We start from the raw sequence: 21,679 nt of genomic DNA on the forward strand, positions 1-21,679 counted from the left end.
ATATTAAAAGCAAAGCCAGAAAAAGTGTTGTAATGTGGGCCATCTTTTTTGTTTGTTATTTGTAAGTGTTGTTGCAGGGTAGTTCTCTAACCGTACCTTGGTCATCTTGTTCTAATGTGAAAGCGCCTTTAACTGAAAACTAATGAAATTTTGTCCATGTAAACATAGCCATTGAGAAACAGGTGGGTGACACGAAAGGCAACAGGTGACATGAATATGTAATGACAAGAGAAGAAACGAGACATATCAAGGACTCAAACCAAAGTCACACCCAATAGGAAATAAAAGTGTCTATGATCGTCTAGTAGATAGCAGTTTAAGGCCATTTCACCACCTGTGCTTCCTAAATCAAAACACACACACAAAATTTTGTTTTTGACTTTTTGGTCAATCAGGGCAAATTCCAGTGTAAACGTAAGGGCATACACAACACAACTAATAATTTGCCTAATGTTCCCTACAAAATCATTAGCGATTGTGTAACCAGGTTCTTTTGGAATTCAGTAAAAAACAGAGCAGTGGGAAATTCAAGTCAAGCACCAAACAAAAGCGGAACGATCATTGAAAAACAACTTGCGTGTTGACCCTGAACAAACGGTGGTATTGTTAATGCGTCATCTAATTTCGATAATAGCATTCAGGAGCTCACATTGTCTTGACTGGCCTGGCCGACGCTGCAAAATAAGAACGACAGAATGTTCTTTTTTTTTTTTTTTTTTTTTTTTTTTTTAAAGTGCCGTTGATAGTATCAGACGTCCAAGTCATTCGAATTGGGAAGTGATGGCAGCGATAATTTGCTGTCAGTCCCTCCCGGTTCAAATAGATTGGATGTCTATCACAGTCAGTGGCAGCTTATTCACTACCAAAGACGTATGACAATGTTGTTTTAGATGTTTAACTGTTCGGAACTAAAAAACAAGAAAGAGTAGACACATTTTTTTAATATGATGGACGATACGAATCTTATCTTTCTTATGTAAATTATGTGTTCATGAGGGCTGTCAAAATTATCGCGTTAACTGGCAGTAATTAATTTTTTAAAATTAATCACGTTAAAATATTTGACGCATTTAACGCACATGCCCCGCTCAAACAGATTTAAATAACAGCACAGTGTCATGTCCACTTGTTGTGTTTTTTGATGTTTTGTCACCCTCTGCTGGTGCTTGGGTCTGACTGATTTTATTGGTTTCAGCACTATGAGTGAGCATTGAGTAATTATTGACATCAACAATGGCGAGCTACTAGTTTATTTTTTGATTGAAATTTTTACAAATTTTATTAAAACGAAAACATTGAGGGGTTTTAATATAAAATTTCTATAACTTGTACTACCATTTATCTTTTAAGAAGTACAAGTCTTTCTATCCATGTATCGCTTTAACAGAATGTTAATGTTAATACCATCTTGTTGATTTATTGTCATAATAAACAAATACAGTACTTATGTACAGTATGTTGAATGTATATATCCGTCTTGTGTCTTATCTTTCCATTCCAACAATTATTTACAGAAAAATATTGCATATTTTATAGATGGTTTGAATTGCGATTAATTATGATTAATTAATTTTTCAGCTGTAATTAACTCGATTAAAAATTTTAATCGTTTGACAGCCCTAGTGTTCATGTAACCATAGAACACGACCAAGATAGCAAAATATAACTGGAGCGGACATGGGCCAGATGTACTGCAAATATCGGCCCAATTTCGTAAAACGGGTCAGCCCCAGTGCCTTTTTGAAAAGTGGCCCAAACTCTGTAGGGAGTCACTTGCCAGATCAGCAACCAGTTTTGGGCCAGAACTGGTCTAAAGTTGCAGACACAACTTAATGTATGGCCCGGATGTGGCACACGGTACCCAATCTGGGTCAGATTTGTATCAAAACCGTTTCAGTATTAAATTTAGGGTCCATTTTGTTCAATTTATCATACTGTAATGTGTTCATATTGCAAATAAAATATGTCTATTAAATGCAATAATAACATTTCTTTTTCACGCCATTTATAAATGCTAACATACTAATGAACCATAACAATACAACATGTTTTTTGACAAAATATTTTAAAATTGTAACAAGCTACTCCACATTAAAGATGCCCCATTTTTAGACTGTAAACAACACATTGTATTTGTTAAGTTTCTGGGGTAATGGGGGACCTAAGCACAGAGATAGAAGCAAACTGGCACTGGTAACAAGAGTTCATTAACGATGAGAGGGAGTAGCAGATAATGTCCGGAGAATCTAGTGGGCAGTTTGATGATAGAACAGGTGAAAAGGCAGGCAGGCAAGCGGTACAGGATCTAGGGGAAACAAAACAAAAATGAGCTCAGTATCAAGATTACAAGATTCTTTGTTCGCTGAAAGTCACGTTGGTGAGTTGTTGCTCTGACAATGATGTGAGGCCAAGGACCGGTTTAAGTAAGCTGCTGACGATGATCGGCGGCACCTGGTCCCAGACTCACCCATCTGTGCAATCAAGGCGACAATCAAGGCAAAGTGACACGAATACACAAACACATGGGGCTCAGTTTGAATAAAATTATTCAAACACTGAAACATTTACAGCGACACAGTAAAAGCTTTCTCCTTTCGTATGTTGTTATGCAACAAATTTTGAATTACTTAACTTGCAGACATGGCAGATCATTTGAATACAACGGCCATTTTATTAACGCTCGATTAACTTGTTTAGCAGTCAGGAAGTGGCTTCAAAACGCTATTGACTTAGAATAAAGCACTTAATATAAAAATTTCTGTACGCTGAGATGACATGTCCGGAATCCTGCGTGTTCTCCTGTTTAGTGTCACAGTTCATGCCCGCCTTCAGGGTGCGTGCAGTTGTGACGTAACATGTCGACCAATAAATTTCTGATTTTTAGCACGTCTGGTTTGCACGGTCCGCCCCGGACTAGTGCGTAACCTATCATTTGGACTGTCAGATTGATGATCCCGGCCACATCTGGCACATGAGCCGTTCAGAAGATGTGATTGGTATGTGAACCTGGTGAGCTGACGCCGGATCCGGCGCACAGTCACTTGCTATCGGGTTTGGACTGTCAGATTGATGTTCCCCGCCGCATCTGGCGCACTGAGGCATTCAGCAGACTTGATTGCTATGCGTGAAATATTCAGTGGCATTTGAAAGAAGTGGATGTCTTGTGAAATGATGTTTGGTAGTGAATGAGTTCATTGAAAGGAGTGTTTCAACGACGTATGAGTTCATTTTGCACCATTTGTTGAGTCATTTGTATCCAGAGGTGGGTAGTAAGGACTAGAGGTGCACGATAATTATCGGTCCGATAATAGGAATTATGACGTCATCCCAATAAATCCAATAACATAATATATTATCGGCCCTATTAATAACATTTTTGGCACGGTGTTTGATTGGGATTTGTGTGTTTGTTTCCAGTCCCGTTTTTCCAGTGTGCAAAGTTTTGTTACTGTCTTTGTTTTGTTCATTATAATAATGTTCATGTCATAATGAAAATTGTGGTTCGGTCAAAGGCAAATCTAAGCTGAATCAACTACTAGTATTTTTGACCTACAGGTGTTCAAAAACTCAGGTGAATAGACATTGAAAAATTATATATATATTATCGGTTATCGTATCGGTATCGGCCTTGAGGAGCAGGAAGTTATCGATATCGGTTTCAAAAAATGGATATTGTGCACCCCTAGTAAGGACTTACATTTACTCCGTTACATTTACTTGAGCAGCTTTTTGAGAAAAATGTACTTCTAAGAGTAGTTTTACTAAGCCACACTTTTTACTTGAGTAGGTTTGTGAAGAAGAAATGCTACTCCACTTCTTTGGGCTACACCAGTTGTTACATTTTTCCTCTTTAATCTTCATATAGTATTAGATGTAACTGCTTTTTTTTTGCCAGAGACGCTAATAGTGGCTCAACCAGTTTCACCAATGAGACGTCGCAACAATAGTCACATGACTCCATTATACCAATCAGACTCAAGCTTGTGGTTCAATGACCACGCCAGCCTGTTCAATCACGTTGTGTCTTTAAAGCACAGTAAAAATTGAAGTATTTGACAAAGAACGCCGCCATCAACATGACTTGAAAACGCGGATTTTAATATTTTTTTAATTTGGCACCGAGTAACCACGGAAAACCGGAGATACGATCCTATTAGTTTCATAATAGGATTTTTTTTTTCTCCACTAGAGGGCACTCATGCTCTTTGGACGAATAATGCTTCATATCTGTAGATTTTCTTTCTCTCACTGGAATTCAATGTTTTTTTGTTGTTTGTTTGTTTTTTTAATTGGGTGAAAAAATATATTGTTTAAAAAAAGAAAATCAAAATCAAATCATCTTAAGCAGTTACTCACAATGTTCCTCAATACTTGAGTATTCTTTTCACCAAATACTTTTTTACTTGTACTTAAGTGCATTTTTTGAATTACTACTTTTACTTGAGTAATATTATTTTGACATAATGCAACTCTTACTTGAGTAAAATGTTTGGCTACTTAATCCACCTCTGTTTTTGTCGTGTATTGAGTAATTGATATCATATATTAAGTAATTCACAATTAGCCGACTACTGAACTGTAATTTAAACCGATTACAATCAAACCTCAATTTGACAGAAAAAGAGTCTATACAATTATTTATCTGGGTCTTTGCCTAGGCAAAGGTCAGATAGTGTTGTTCTGCAACTTTATTCTTCTTCTTAAACATCTTATTCTCCGTGTTTTTTCGGTGCGCCGCACAGCCGGAACCATTTGACCGATCGGCACCGTTCAAGTAACAAAAACACCGAAATATTTTCCGTTCGTCCGTTAACGCAGGTTTTTAAAAAAATTTATCATTGAGTGATTGGCATTTTTTTTCGCGTTTCTTCGGCGCGCCGTGCAGCCCGAACCGTTTGACCGATCGGCACCGTTCAAGCATCGAAACGACCGGAATTATCACATGACGATTGCTTTTTTTCAAACGGACCTGAAAATTTTTTCGTTCGTCCGTAAATGGCAATTTTTTGAAACATTCCAAAATGTATCTAGTCCTACAATTTTTGACCAAATCACATAATTTGGGCATCAAAAATTCCGAGACGGTGAGGGGCATAAAAGTTGTATACAAAATTTGGGAAAAAAATTACGGTTCCCCGGAAATTTGCCAAAAACTTTCCCATTCATTTTTAATGGGAAATTTCCCATTCACTTCCAATGGAATTTCCAATAGAGTTTAAATTGCGTAGATGCCATTGACAGCCATGTATGTCGAATCTATTGATGCTAATGTACTTGGATTCCATTGACGCCTATGTAAAACGATGCCATTGATGGCCATGGACGTCCAAAATTTTTCCCATTCATTTTCAATGGGAAAAAAACAATGTCCCCAGATCAACAGGAAATGACCAGATATCAATAGGACGTGCCCCCCAAACTTCTCCGATTCCATTGACGCTTATGAAGGGTGCTACCATTGACGGCCATGAATGTCCTGATTTCCCATTCATTTCTAATGGCATTTACTTTGTTTAATGCCATTGACGGCCATATTTGTCCATTCTATTGATGCCAATGTACTTGAATTTCATTGGCGCCTATGTAAGTCGATGCCATTAACGGCCATGGACGTCCAAATTTTTCCCGATTCATTTTCATTGGGAAAAAAAACAATGTCCCCAAATCAACAGGAAATGACCAGATATCAATGGGACGTGTCCCCCAAATGTCCCAAATTCCATTGACGCTTATGGAGGGTGCTGCCATTAATGGCCATGGACGTCCAAATTTCTGCATCATTGCTAATGGCATTCAGTTTGTTTAATGCCATTGACTGGCATGTTTGTCCATTCTATTGATAGCCCTAGGCAGGGATAAGATCCGTATAGTCACACAGCAAAGACCCAGAGTAATTTCTCCAGAAATTGCAGTTTCTAGTTAATACAGAGCTTCTGGCTTCATTAGTAGTGGCCATCAGGAAACGTGTAAAAAATTCATCGAATGCTTTTTAGCAAGGTAAAAAGTGCTTAAATTTTACAGAAAATGAACTGAACTGATCCCGCCTTCTGATTAGTTACTTGAATCAAGGTTAAACCATATTGTAATTTGAGTGGCATATCTACCGTGTCATAAAATATATCATGCGTAGTATCATATCATAATGGAAGTGATATCATAATTTCAGTGAATTGTATTGTAATTGGAATAGACGATAGCATAATTACAGTAAATTGCATTGTACAGCAATAGGAAACTAACATAAGATCCTTATTGCCATTGTAACAGCTGAAGTGAATTGAAGCCTATCATAACTGAAACAAAAATGATAATAGAACAGGAGTTATCAAAATTTGAGTGAGTTGTTTCATGCGGTTATCAGAGTCAGTGACTCGTGCCTTCGCACTTGAGCAAATCACGATAAAATGCAATAAAGGTGATGAATCGGCCATGTAACCTGGGGAGCATCTTCACATGGACCGTGAATGCTGTCTTTGGCAGCTGAACTTTCTCTCTTACAGCACACTTCATTCTCGCCACCCTCCCACTGTATTCATGATTCCAGATAAAAGATAAAAGTGGCATTTGTCAACGTTCTAAATCCGTCCCGCTCGCTCCAGTAATGAGGCTTGGCATTGTCCCGCGAGCTCGTCCATCAAATGCAAAAAAAAAAAAAAATTCCAGGGTGGGCCGAGAAATAGGCATGAAAAGATTCACGGGGTTCGCCCAGCGCATTAAATGCTAAAGATTGAATCCGTTTTTTTGTGTGTGTAAAGGCCCCCTTCCCGCCTTTTTGCGGACTTTCATTCACTTTTTTGTCTATTTAAAAATGCCCACAAGGCGTTTTTGCAGACCACCTCGAGGCTTCGTTTTCCTTTTGTTCCTGCTACTTTTTGTCCACTTTTGCATCAATTTGGTGGTAAAACCAAGGGTAAAAAGACAACTGGGGTTAGGTGGGTAAAAAATTCCGCTGGAAGAAAAAGAGGGGCTTACAGTGTAGCCTTTACATAAATGTAGCAGTTTTTCCCACACGCGGAGATTAAGGGGGCCGGGGGGTCATAGCCTCTTCGTGGCCAAAAATGTCATTGCATATTATAGACTTTTCAATAGAGTTGTACCTCGACATATGATCACTTCGACACACGATTTTTTTTTTTACATCCGACGTAAAATTTGACTCGCCATTTGTTTCTACATCCGACGACATGCTGGAAATACGACGATTTTTGACAGCGCCGCTGTTTCTTTGTTTAGCCGGAAGACAGACGTACCGCTGATTTTTTTTTTTGTGAGAGAAATCAACACTGGATCCAAAAAGGTTAGTGCAGGCTGAGAAAAAAAAGAAAAGGTGACGCTTACCATTGAAATGAAGATGTAAATGATAGTAAAATATAAGCATGGTGTGTGCATCCATGAACTGGGTCGACAATAGAGATGAATGTTGAATCTCGCCCGGCGATCCCCTTCTGTTCGCCAGTCAATGTAAGTTATGGTGACTAGGGCTGTCAAACGATTAAACTTTTTAATCGAGTTAATCACACCTTAAAAATTAATTACTGTAGTCGTAATTAATCGCAATTCAAACCATCTATAAAATATGCCATATTTTTCTGTAAATTATTGTTGGAATGGAAAGATAAGACCCAAGACAGATATATACATTCAACATACTGTACATAATTACTGTATTTGTTTATTATAACAATAAATCAACAATATGGCATTAACATTAACATTCTGTTAAAGCGATCCATGGATAGAAAGACTTGTTCTTAAAAGATAAATGTTAGTACAAGTTATAGAAATTTTATATTAAAACCCCTCTTAATGTTTGCGTTTTTATAAAATTTGTAAAATTTCAATCAAAAAATAAACTAGTAGCTCGCCATTGTTGATGTCAATAATTACAAAATGCTCATGGTGCTTAAACCCATAAAATCAGTCGCACCCACGCGCCAGCAGAGGGTGACAAAACACCAAAAAACACAAGTAACAAGTGGACATGCCACTGTGCTGTCATTTTAATCTGTTTGAGCAGGGCATGTGCATTAATTGCATCAAATATTTTAACGTGATTAATTTTTAAAAATTAATTACCGCCCGTTAACGCGATAATTTTGACAGCCCTAATGGTGACAATTCTCATTGTAGTAACATCGCCAAAGAAATCGCCAGTTTCGTCAGGTTTCTAATCATTTATTCCATTAACTTGTGCAACACAACACGCCTAGTGTCCGCTGCCGTTGATGCCAACATCAAAAAAGAAAGTAAAATAGAACCACGCTCTCTTGCTCACTGTCACGTCAGCCCCACGGTGCGCTCAAGTAGAGCAAAAAAAGTCAGCCAAATTACAACCCGATTTGTTACATTATTACAGGTATTACCGTATTGGCCCGAATATAAGACGGCCCTGATCATAAGACGACCCTCTCTTTTTCAAGACTCAAGTTTGAAAAAAGACTTTTTGAGCACCAAATTAATTTTTATACAGAAAATAATTACAGTACATCCGAAACAAATTATGATAGCAAAATATTTGAGTGAAAAAGCATGTTATTTTGCCTCATTCAAATCTTAATATCTGAACATTTAAATATGTAAACTAAAGTGCAATCACATTCGTAAATGAATGGCTTCTGGTTTTTGAAATGTAAATAAACCAATCTATTGTGATAAAACAACAAAATTGCAATAACTGCATTAACCATCAAAGTGAAGTCTAACTAACTGTAGTCTTGAAACAAATCTGAATAAGGAAAAACATTGCGATAAAATAATGCAAACTGGTTAAACTTGAGAGTAGCTGAGCTCTGTCATGACAGAACATCGCTTCAATGATATCTGGTGCCATCTAGCGTCGAGAACGGGTATAATGTCTAGACCGCGAATATAAGACAACCCCCTCTTTTTCAGTCTTATTTCAATGCAAAAAACACCGTTTTATATTCGGAACAATTTGGTATTATTATTATTACTATTATTATATTATTATTATTTGTATTCATAATTTATTTGTTTTGCTATTTGCATTAGTAACAGCAGTATTTATTAAGGACTTAGTGTAGGTTTTTGGATTGTGGAAGGAATTAATGGAATTATAATGTATTCTTATGGGAAAATCCTGCTCGACATACGACCATTTCGACTTACAAACAAGGTGGCAATAACTAAAATCACACTTGAAGCTAGTTAAAATGGATTAAAGTTGACTCAACCTCCGTCCTGTCTCCTTGTGTGTACCACACAGAGCATGGAGAAAAGAAAGAAGACCAAAGAACTGTCTGAGGACTTGAAAAGCAAAATTGTGAGGAAGCATGGGCAATCTCAAGGCTACAAGTCCATCTCCAAAGACCTGAATTTTCCTGTGTCTACTGTTCACAGTGTCATCAATTAGTGTAAAGCAAATGGCACTGTGGCTAACCTCCATATATGTGGACGGAAAATAAAAATTGACAAGAGATTTCAACGGAAGATTGTGCGGATGCTGGATAAAGAACCGCGACTAACATCGAAACAAGTTCAAGCTGTCCTGCAGTCTGAGCGTACAACAGTGTCAACCCGTACTATCCATCAGCGTCTGAATGAAAAGGGACTCTATGGTAGGATACACAGGAAGACCCCACTTCTGAACCAGAGACATGAAAAAGCCAGGCTGGAGTTTGCCAAAACTTACCCGAGAAAGCCAAAAACGTTTTGGAAGAATGTTATCTGGTCAGATGAGATAAAAGTAGAGCTTTTTGGGAAAAGGCGTCAACATACAGTTTACAGGAAAAGAACGAGGCTTTCAAAGAAAAGAACACGGTCCCACAGTCAAACATGGCGGAGGTTCCCTGATGTTTTGGGGTTGCTTCGCTACCTCTGGCACTGGACTGCTTGACCGTGTGCATGGCATTATGAAGTCTTAAGACTACCAACAAATTTTGCAGCATATTGTAGGGCCAAGTGTGAGAAAGCTGGGTCTCCCTCAGAGATCATGGGTCTACCAGCAGGACAATGACCCACTTCAAAAAGCACTAGAAAATGGTTAGAGAGAAAGCACTGGAGACTTCTAAAGTGACCAGCAATGAGTCCAGACCTGAATCCCATAGAACATCTGTGGAGAGATCTGAAAATGGCAGTTTGGAAAAGGCACCCTTAAAATTTCAGAGACCTGGAGCAGTTGGCCAAAGAAGAATGGTCGCAAATTCCAGGAGAGCATTGTAAGAAACTCATTGATGGATACCGAAAGCGGTTGTTCGCAGTTACTTTGTCTAAAGGTTATTCTACCAAGTTTTAGGCTGAGGGTGCCAGTACTTTTGTCCGGCCCATTTTTTGAGTTTTGTGTAAAATGATAATGATTTTATTTTTTTTCATTCTCTTTTGTGTTTTTTCATTGCAAGCAAAATAAATGAAGATATTACTACCAAAGCATTTTTAATTGCAATTATTTTCTGAGAGAAATTGAGCCTTATCTGACAGAATTGCAGGAGGTGCCAATACTTTTGGCTAGCACTGTATCTTGTAAGTTAATTTTATTGCTGACACTGCACTTCGTCATCAACATTTTTGCCCCCCCTTCCCCCCGCCACAAAAGTCAAACTTCACCCAAGGTTTTCCCATTTTTTTGTAGTTTTTTTTTTTTTTTTTTAATTGGAAGCAACTTTTTGGGATTACGTTATGCAAATGACAACTGGTTGCAAGCACACTGCTGAAATGATAAATATTCTGATCATAATAACAACTCGCAATAAATTGCATCACAAAAAAATGGTAGGTTTTTTTTGTTTTTACATTTTTGTGATTTTTTTTTGTTACTTTGTGTACTTTCGAACTACTTTACAGTGACTGATTGATGCAAGCACAGTACATACGCACTATTGAAATAAATTTTGCAATAATGTTTAACAATTCAATAATTTGGTTAACAATAAAATGTGTAAATCAGGTGCATTTTTCTTTTATATATTTTTTGTCACACTGAAAGCAACTTTTAGGGGATGTCTCTTGCCATCATAAGCAGTCAGTTATAATGTAGGTATATTATTTGCTACTGGTGCTGCAACGATTAATCGATTAACTCGAGTATTCGATTAGAAAAAAAATATTCGAATGAAATTTTGTTGCCTCGAGTATTCGTTTAATTAAAGTGGCGTTGTAATGTTTTATTTTGAAAGTGTTTACATTTAGTTTATTGATTAGGGTGGGTACATTGCCCTCTGGTCTGCCTCATTTCACATGGTTGAATCCGACTGCTCCCTGTTAAGACCAACGTAAGCTAAGTTTTTCTTTGGGCTAATGTTTTTTAATGCATTCATAATTTAGTTTAAATGTCTACTTAGCCGTTTTTTGTGGGGAATATGAGTCTGAACCATTTGTTAAGAGCATTGGGGGGGGGGGGGGGGGGATCAGCATTTTATAGCTTTAAGCTAGCGGACTTTTGCCATGTAAGTTAGCCAAGTATTCTTTTGTTATACATAGATCCTCTTTTATTTATTTTTAATACCGTTTGAGGCTCAGCTCAGGTATTTCAATTTTGCATGTTCCTTTTCCGATTATTCAATTATTTGAACTAACTAGTTCATCGATTAATCGACTACTAAAATAATCGATAGCTACAGCCCTATTTGCTACTATCAAATGATCAAGAGGCCAAGGAAATTAGCAAAATTCTCATGAATATTTTTGCATTTTTTACTTAATGAGAACTTGTTGTGACTTTGTCCAGAAAAAAAAAATCTGAACAGAAGTTTTTAGATAGGACTGGATCTCCTCTCCCCTCCCACCCCCTTTAAGTCTTCCTGACCGAGCCCCAGGGTCTGTTTTGTCCGTTGTGGACCGATGCAGTGCGGGGGTGCATTGCGAGAAGAAAAGGGATGAAAGGAAGGTGGGGGATACAAGAGGTGAGGAAGGTGGGGGGAGGTTCCCGGTGAAAGTCTGCATGACCCCCCCACCCCACCCCAAACTCCAGTCCCACTTTTCCCTCCTCTCCACTTTAACATCAAAGCCCAGCCTGGCAATAGAATTGAATAGAGGCAATCTGCATTTCCATGGACCCCCCACCCCACCACCCAATCAGGCCTCTTTGCCAGTCACTCACTTATCCCAGCCACACATCCTTACATGATGAACCCTGATGCATATGGGTATGGTAATATTTTGTCAATTGTGAAACACAAAACTAAGGGGCCGTTTACATGGTGACTCTCTGAGAATACGAGCAATTTCAAATTTAAATTTGCATTTGCGTCTCCATTTGAACAATGTCGCAACAGAGAATGATGCACTTTGACCCCACCAAGCTCCCTCAGCCCGGAAAAAAATATGCCCGCCCATTCGAAGTGATGTCATTTTTCTTTTGTTCAAAAAGGCACAAAAATTGAAACGTTCAACATATTTAATTTAAAAATATTATTAAAACAGTAAATTAAAGCTGACATTCCGCCATATTTGCCGTTTTTAATGTTTAGTAGCAGCGCTGCACACGCCCAATGTGACGTGTACGAGTGCTGACGTTAACAGCGCGGTCTCGCGCGGCAGAAGCCTTTGATATGCATGCCGAGGAAGCCCCCCTCAACCCCCCGCAATTGGATTCTTTCACTTTGGAGGCAGGATTCAGAATTTTTCGTTTTGGCTTTCCTTCTTCGCCGGCACCATATGCACACGAGGCGAGTCCACAACTCAGTCATTGCGTCTTTGTATCGCAGAGTCACCATGTAAACTGCCCCTAAAGCACAGTGGTACCTCTACTTACGAACATCTCTTCAAACAGAATTTTCAGATTATGTGTCTTATGACACACCTTTGCGGGAAAATGTTGCCTCCTGTTACGAAATAAATTTCAGGATACGAGAGCCAAGAATGCAGTACAGTACTCTAAAAAATGCGTATGTACTTCCTGCTTTCTGCTTTTAACCCTTTAACACCTGAACCTATTTTGTCCGCATTTGCATGCCTTTGATGTTCCCAATGGCCTGGTTTTCAGGACAACATAACCTTCATGTCCAAACTGTTGTTTTCCTCACTGACCAATTAGAATCAACATTTTGGACCCAAAAAGACAGAAAAAAAAAATCCAAAAAAATTCCAAATTCCATACGCCGCACTCTACATCAAGTTGGTGTGCATGGCTGTCACCCCAGGAGGAAGCCTCTTCTGAAGACGGTACACAAGAAAGCCCGCCCGTCTCATCAGACCATAGGACATGGTTCCAGTAATCCATGTGCTTTGTTGACATGTCTTCAGCAAACTGTTTACGTGCTTTCTTGTGTACACTCTTCAGAAGAGGCTTTCTCCTGGGGTGACAGCCATGCACACCAATTTGATGTAGAGTTCGGAGTATTTTCTGAGCACTAACAGGCTGACCCCTCCACCTCTTCAATCTCTGCAGCAATGCTGACAGCACTCCTGTAACGAGTCACATGACATTTTGGAGGGAAAATGACCAGCAGTACTCAATTTGGACATTTAGGGATGTACGTAGTTTCTAAGGGGTGTACTCACTTTTGTTGCCGGGGTTTGGATATTAATGGCTATATTTTTAGCTATTTTGAGGGGAAAATAGATAAACTCTATTATGTAAGCTGCACACTGACTACTTTTCATTGTGTCAAAGTGTCAACAATTGCTACCGTCATGAATATTAATCAGCAAAGGTGACGTGTTACGTGCAGTACGCTAATGCAACAACTAACATTTCAGAAACAAATGGTATTCTTTTGTATAACCCTGTCAAAATACATTTGAAAAACTGAGTAATGCATTTTAAGAAAAATAGAAAAATTAAATCATTGACAGCAATTAGAGGTAAGTTTCATCAAAAAGTTTTTAGATTTTAAACATTTTTAAAATCCTGCAAAATTTAAAAACAAATTCAAATGGAGAAAATGTATACTGTAGTATAGCTGTGGATTGAGTAATTCACAGCCAATGACGGCAATAGACGTTCAGGTAGATTAGATTTGGCTATTTTTACAAAAATTGCCTCGTCTCCCATGGTATTTTAAATGCAATACAATACGAAAATTTCAGTGCTGCGAGTTTACAGTATTTCTAAATAATTTAGAATTATTATTATAGAATTTCAAATTAATGGTTGTGAATAACTTTAAAGTATCACTTTAGTGGAGAGCGGCTAACATTAGCTTCTTTCACACTGCTTTTTCTGTCAATATCCATCCCCCAAAATACAGCCGCAGATAATAAAAATATACCTTCCGCACTATTTCTACTACACGTGATACATGTGTTAGCTTTTGACGTCTGACTATTTGTTGTCCTTTGATTAAGCGGTTAGAGTGGGCGGCGCTCAACATTTCGCTGAACTGTCAAAATGTCCTCTCTGGGTTTTCGTGGCTTTTCTCATCAAAAAAATGCTCCCAATTTTTTGGCTTAAATCATTTCCTGGCCGCCGACTCACCCGAGAATAACGCTAAGTGAATATGACAGCCTAGCAAATAGTTCGATAGAAACCATCTTGTCATGTAGCTGCTGCCAATAAGCATGGATCATTTGTGGGGTGTCAGTGAAGAACAGCTCTATAAAAAAAATAAAAAGACTATTCATGTTTTTTCTTTCTTGTTTTTTTACTAACTTTTTACTTGTACTGACTAACTGCATGGAATATATTGAAATCAACTCTACCGACTGATTAAACCCCCACTAACCTGAAGATTAAGAACTCTGAACTTCGGGTTAGGGTTAACAATGTCAAACAATGTAAAATGACTGCACAATAATCAACAACCCACAAATGAATTGCACAGTTCGACTAGATACATTTTGAAACTTTTTTGGGGGGGAAATGGTCGTTTACAGGCGAACGAAAAATTTTTCAGGGCCTTTTGAAAAATTCCCTGGGTTGCGCAAAAATTCCGGTCGTTTCGATACTTGAACGCTGGCGATCGGTCAAACGGTTCGGGCTGAGCGGCGCACCAAAAAAATGCGGAGAATATATTGAATAATAATAATAAACCCGATAAAGTTGCAGAACAACACTATCTTGGCCTTTGCCGAGGCAAAGACCCAGATAATAAACACAAAGGTGGGGGCGGGCGCGAATGTGCGCGCACAACCCGGAAGTACGCCGAACACACACATGGTCAATTTGGCCACAAAACATGGCGGCAACTAAGCACTTTACAATCAATTGGACATACAACACATCCCAAAGATGCTAAATGTCACCTCACGGCATTAATGTGCAACACAAATATGATGTAAACAATGCTCACCGACTTCGCGAGGACGAGCGGGAGCGATGACTACCCGCCAACAGCAAAGCTACGAATCAGCTGCACATGTAGCGGCTTCAACCTATCGCTGGAACCCTCCAGAATGACGGAAAAATACGTAGATTCATGGATGCACACAGTTCAACATTCCCTCACACATCAAAACAGGTGGCTGCACACTGCTCGAATGTGCACCCGCGATCCTCACGCTTCCCAAAACACTTAGCGCGTGTGACTCGAGACCAAAACAGGAATTAACCATGAGCGGTTACCATGGAAACGAACGCGTATTCGGAATCTTTCTAACATTTTATTTTCAAAATGCTCTTCATACATGACTACAATATTCTTCATTCTACATACATAATGAGGCAATAACAAAATAGTAACGCACAGACACGAAAGTAACTTTAATCAGATTTCTGGTTTGGACAACTGAACGCGTTAGTGACAACACTGACTGTAACATTGGCCAGGAAGTCGGCAGCTTCGTTAGGTTTTAAATAATTTATCTCAGAACTTTTGCAACACAACATGGCTACTCTGTGCCATAGCCAACGCCAACAGCAACATGAAAAGAGAAAGTAAAAATTCTTCTGCACCTCTCTCACTCCATTGTCAGTCACACGGTGTGTTCAGGAACAGCATGCGAAACACAACCGCCACATCAGAACCCGTTCCGAACAGCTGACAAACATCAACACCTCATCCCCACTGTAAAACATGGTGGAGGGAGCATCATGATTTGGGGCTGTTTTACTACCTCAGGGCCTGGACAACTTGCAATCATTAATGGAAGAATGAGTTCAAATGTTTATCAGGATGTTTTGCAGGAAAACCTGAGGCCGTTTGTCAGACAGTTGAAGCTCAAAAGAGGAAGGATGCTGCAACAAGACAATGATCCAAAACACAGAAGTAAATCAACTTCAGAATGGTTTCAGAAGAACAAAATACGCGTTCTGGAGTGGCCAGGTCAAAATCCAGACTTGAACACCATTGAGATTTTGTGGCATGACCTATAGACAGCGATTCATGCCAGATATCACAGGAATCTGACTGAACTACAGCAGTTTTGTAGAGAAAAATGGGCCAAGATTAGTCCTGATCGATGTGCCAGACTTATATGCAACTACAGGAAGCGTCTGGTTGAAGTTATTGCTGCCAGGGGGGGGGGGGGGGGTTACAAAATATTAAATGTGATGGTTCACTTACTTATTTTTCCTCTTCTGTCATTGTTTGCATACTATTCTCATTAAAATATGAAAACATATGAATGTTTGGGTGGTTTTAGTTAAAACAGTTTTTTCATCTGTGTGGTTTTGACAAAGATCAGATCACATATGATGGTGATGTTATGCAGAAATGTGAGAAATTCCAAACGGTTCAGACACTTTTTCATACCACTGTATTTATTGGTATAATGATAGGCTGTATCATTACTGATTTAAACTGATACATGCTAACTTCATAGTGAAAATCTCAGCATTTTATTATAATTTTTTTAAAAATAAAACAACAAGAAATTATTTAGGGGGCTAAAGAATACAGTCCCTGACAAAAGTCTTGTCGCTTATCCATTTTGTAGAAACAATTGCTAATACGTAACCTGACATTTATTTATTCAATTGGTTTCAGAAATGGCTCATATGAAAGGTAAGACCCTCCCAAATGATGTTGAATGTACGAAAATATATTTGTTTCACTGAAAAAAGATTTATCATTTAATGAAGATGTAAAGGTCAAATTTTGGCAAGACAAAAGTTTTGTCGCCGACAGAAAGTAGTGTGAAAATTGAACTAAAAAGGTACTTCAAATAAAAGAATATGTTACATAACATTAGCAAATTAAGTACACTGTAAAATATTATAAGTTGACTTTACTAAAAAAAAATATGCAAACTTGCTGCCTTAAAAATTTTAATTTATGTGGACTTAGATGAATTAGATTTGATTAACTTAATTATTGTGAGTTGGCAGTACTCAAATTAACTTAAAAAAATTTATTATAGTCACTTGTTTATTGTGAGTTGGCAGTACTCAAATTAACTTAAAAATTTTGGATTATAGTCACTTGTTTATTTTGAGTTGGCAGTACTCAAACTAACTTAAATAACTGGATTCCAGTAACTTGTTTATTTTGAGTCTACAGTACTCAAATTAACTCAAATAATTGGATTGTAGTAACTTGTTTGATTTTGCAGTATTCAAGTGATAATTGTGTATTAATTATCTTTAGTTTTCCATTTCATCCATCATATTCAGGTCAACTTAATTTTCTTGACCTAAAAGAATTCCACAATAGAAATTACAACTGCACATACTAATTTCATTAAAAACACATTTTCTAACAGTAATGACCCCCAAAACACAATAAATGGAGAAGACTCAATGGATTAATTCAGTGGAATTAAAATATACTTTAAAATGCTCAAAAGTGCATTTAATGGGAGACACTGGCTCCTGGCAGCTGAACAGTGTTTGGTTAATGCTCAGTATCAATGAAGTGGATTATTATAAACCAACTTTTGCAAACATTTTGCACCTCATACAAAGTATAAGTACCGAAAATAACCTTTTGCTACAGAAATTACTGAATAATACCTGAACTGCATCAATGTCCACTCCTATCCTGTGATTTCCAAAGACTAACAGGCGAGATCCTATTCTCATAATTTCAGGACATTAACTCGAGCATTGAAGACATGGCGTCAAACTAGTTTTCCATTACAACATGAGCTTGAGCTCTGGTAAAGCTAACAGTTCTGATTTCTCCAACAATATTAGTGATAAAAACTGGAACTACAATCAACATTGTGCCGTGGTTTAAACTGCGCAGCAGTGATAAAATAAACATAAAAATACAGAACTCTTTTTAAAACACACAACTCAGTTCAAATTCAAATTTCACTTTAACACCTGATACAGTAAACAAGATACCTTGTTTTTTTCACATCACTAAAAGAGTAAATGCAAAACGTGTACTGGAGTTATACACTTGAGAAACCTAAAATCTTACCAAGAATATGTGTCTTATTTTTATTCAAATTCTAATTTCATATTAAGCTTTTTCCTCCAAAAAAAAGTCTAATTTCTAGTCAAAAATATGTCATTAGTATGTGTATATATATATATATATATATATATAGTTTCAATTAAAAAAAAAAAAAAAAGTCATGTCAATCAAAAAAATTTGTTTGAATGCAAAAATAAATTTGTAAGTCAAAAAAATTTATTTGAAAACTATTTTTCTTTGATTGAATTTTTTAAAAATTTCTTTATTTAAGTCAAGTTTTTTTTTTTTTTTTTTTTTTTTATTGAAACAACTTTTTTGATTGATGTAATTCTGCGTTTGGACCACATTTTGACTAGGACATTTGTGTCTTTATTATTCAATCAAAAAATAAGTTGCTTCAAACAAAACATTTATATTTTCAAAAGAAAATCACTTCAATCAAAAAAACAAACAAACAAAAAAAAAAAACAGAAAAAAAGGTTTGAATGTGAAAAAATATTTGAGACTCAGAAATTTACACTTTTCATTGAAACTGTTTTCTTTGATCAAAGCAATCCTTTTTCTTTTCAAGCCATATTATGGGTAGGACATTTGTGTCCAAATCAATCAATCCCAATAAAAGTTGCTTCAATCAAAAAAACTATTTTTAATAAAAGAAAAAAAAACTTTTGCAAAAATATTTTTTTGAAATTTTTTTTTTTTTTATTTTAAATATTTTTTTTAATTGACTTGTCACTTTTTTTTGAAAAGCAAAAAGTTTTAAACTTTTTTTTTTTTTTTTCTAAGGTGGAAAAAGTTTTGAAGGCACTTTTTTTTGGTTGAATCATTTAGACACGAAGATCCAATTCAACGCTACTTCTGACATGTTTGAGTGGCAGGTGATTACGCCAATGGCATAAAAGCAGGAAGCAAGAATAATGGCCACCAGGGCTCCATCCAGCCATCGGACTCTGCTCGAGTCCAAGCCAAAAATAGGGCACCGGTGCGGGGGTGTGACATCGGCATCTCACCGGAGTGCCGGCGATGGTACGGTGCCCTGTCGCGGCGCACTGGCAGACCCCATTATCACCCCCCCCGGCGCGGAGGCCGGCTGTTGAGTGGACAGCCCGCGAGTGACACGACACTCATTCAAAGCTGAAGCGACGGGGCTCTCGGCGCGGACTCGCTTACTGGGCAGGCTAGTGTCGGGCCACTCCCATACCGGCGCGTCGCGACACTGCGGTTGGACCCCGATTGCCAACCGTCACGTCAGGGCAGCGGGTGAAGTTCCCCTCTTGAATCACATTAAGCAGCAGCACACCATACCATCGCGGGCACTCCGGTGAGATGCCGATGTCACCCCCCCGTACCTGTGCCCTATTTCCAGCTTGGACTCGAGCAGAGTCCGATGGCTCGATGGAGCCCTGGTGGCCATTAGTCATTCTTTTATGCCATTGGTGTAGTCACCTGCCACTCAAACATGTCGGAAGTAGCGTTGAAGTCGTATCTTTGTGTCAAAATGATTCAATCGAAAAAAAGTGCCTTCAAAACTTTTTCCACTTCAAAAAAAAAAAAAAAAAAGCGTTCAAAATTTTTTCCACTTTAAAAAAAAAAAAGTTTAAAACTTTTTCCTTTAAAAAAAAAGTGACACGTCAATAAAAAAATATATATTTAAAAATATATATATTTTCAAAAAATATATTTTTGCAAAAGGTTCTTTTTCTTTGATTAAAAATGAGTTTTTTTTGATTAAAGCAACTTTTGTTGGGATTGAATGATTTAGACACAAATGTCCTACCCATACTATGGCTCAAACACATTTCACATTTCTTTGCTTTTGTGTGCAGTGAAAGTAGAATAAACACTGCTCTGAAAGTTAGTCTTGATATGGGCAAGTAACCATTTGCCTCAGCTTAAGATGTCTTCGCAAATGGGTGAAGAAGTCTGCTTCTGAGCAAGGCTCCACAAAGTTGCACAACTGACGGTCAAATGCAGTTTCTCCACTTTTGCCTGCATCTTTTTGAGAGTGCCATGTCGACAGGTGTACTTTGAGTGCATTAAAAGATTTAAATGTGCAGAAGCAGTCCTTATGAAGACATGGGAGTAGGGATGTCCGAGTGTGGTATCCATGTTTTAAGCGATAATGCTTAAGCAAGTAGCCTCTTTTCAGCAGAAAATGTGCAGTACTTGCAAGTCCACTGCATTAGAGAATACTGCTCTGGTTGACCTGAAAAGACACGACAATTTCAGCATTGAGAACTTGTTAGAAAAAAAAAAGTTACATTTTTTCTTAACAGTCACAAATTAAAATGTCCAATTATTTTTAATCACAAATTAAAATCTGCAATGGATTATTTTAATATGCACAAACTAAAATGTGTAATAATGAGTTTTTAAATTAACGTAATTGATTATTTTTGAACATTCAAATTGAGATGTACAATTAATTTCTTAATCCATCTGTAAAAACAGTAATGCATGTTTGTTATCCCAACCCATGAAACAAATACAAATATTAAATGATTCATTGATCAGTGTATGAAACATACCTGTAATTGCTGAGACTGAGGTATGTGTGGACTTTTGACCATTTGCTTCAGCCTGATTGGGGGATGGTGAAAAAGAACACAAAATTAAGGCAACAATTTCAAAATATAGGCACATAAATGACCAACCTTCAACACACCAGGTTGTTATAGCATCGAGTGTGATCTCTGCACTCTTTCTATCTGTATTCCTATATTAGGTTAGACCAATGTTAAAGTGGTGAAATAACAGGGAGAAATGTGATCTAGTCCTCTGATTTTTGCGATTAATGCATTTTAAAACAAATTTCAAATTATCAGTGCAGTTTGATCAAACATGGAGGGGGAGCACTGCACATGAAGAAAAGCAAATGGAAGGGCAGATGACAAACACTCTAAAGCAGGGGTCCCCAAACCTTTTCCTGTGAAGGCCACATGACTTTTCCCTTCTCTGATGAGGGGCCGGGTCAGTTTGTAACAGAAAAAGTGTGACGATTGCAGCAGTGCAATCGGGGGGGATGTTCAGGGGGCCGGACCAAATGTGGAGGCGGGCCGTATCCGGCCCGCGGGCCGTAGTTTGGGGACCCCTGCTCCAACGCAAGAACCGATTACGTTGGCGCACATAAAGTCTGACTGTGCATTTAGCTCTTACCTGAGCCGAAATATACAGGCTAAAGCTGACTTAATTCTAGCACTAACTCTGTAAATAAATCACTTTATCGACATTTCTAACATTTTACGTGAGAAAGTAGCCGTTTAGCTACTCAAGCTAGCCGTAGTGACTAAGGCACTTCCTGTTAGTTTCACAAAATAAAACACCCACTAACGATAGAATTAGTGTTTTTATTTTTAAAACAGGAAGCGAACCTCCCCCCGGTCTAGCTAACTTAAAACCGCTTGGTAACACAGGAAGCGAACACCCCCTCGGTCTAGCTAACTTAAAACCGCTCGGTAACTGTTTTAAAAACCTCTCCC

This window comes from Corythoichthys intestinalis, chromosome 15, assembly GCF_030265065.1.
Source record: "Corythoichthys intestinalis isolate RoL2023-P3 chromosome 15, ASM3026506v1, whole genome shotgun sequence".
Taxonomy (NCBI): Eukaryota; Metazoa; Chordata; class Actinopteri; order Syngnathiformes; family Syngnathidae; genus Corythoichthys; species Corythoichthys intestinalis.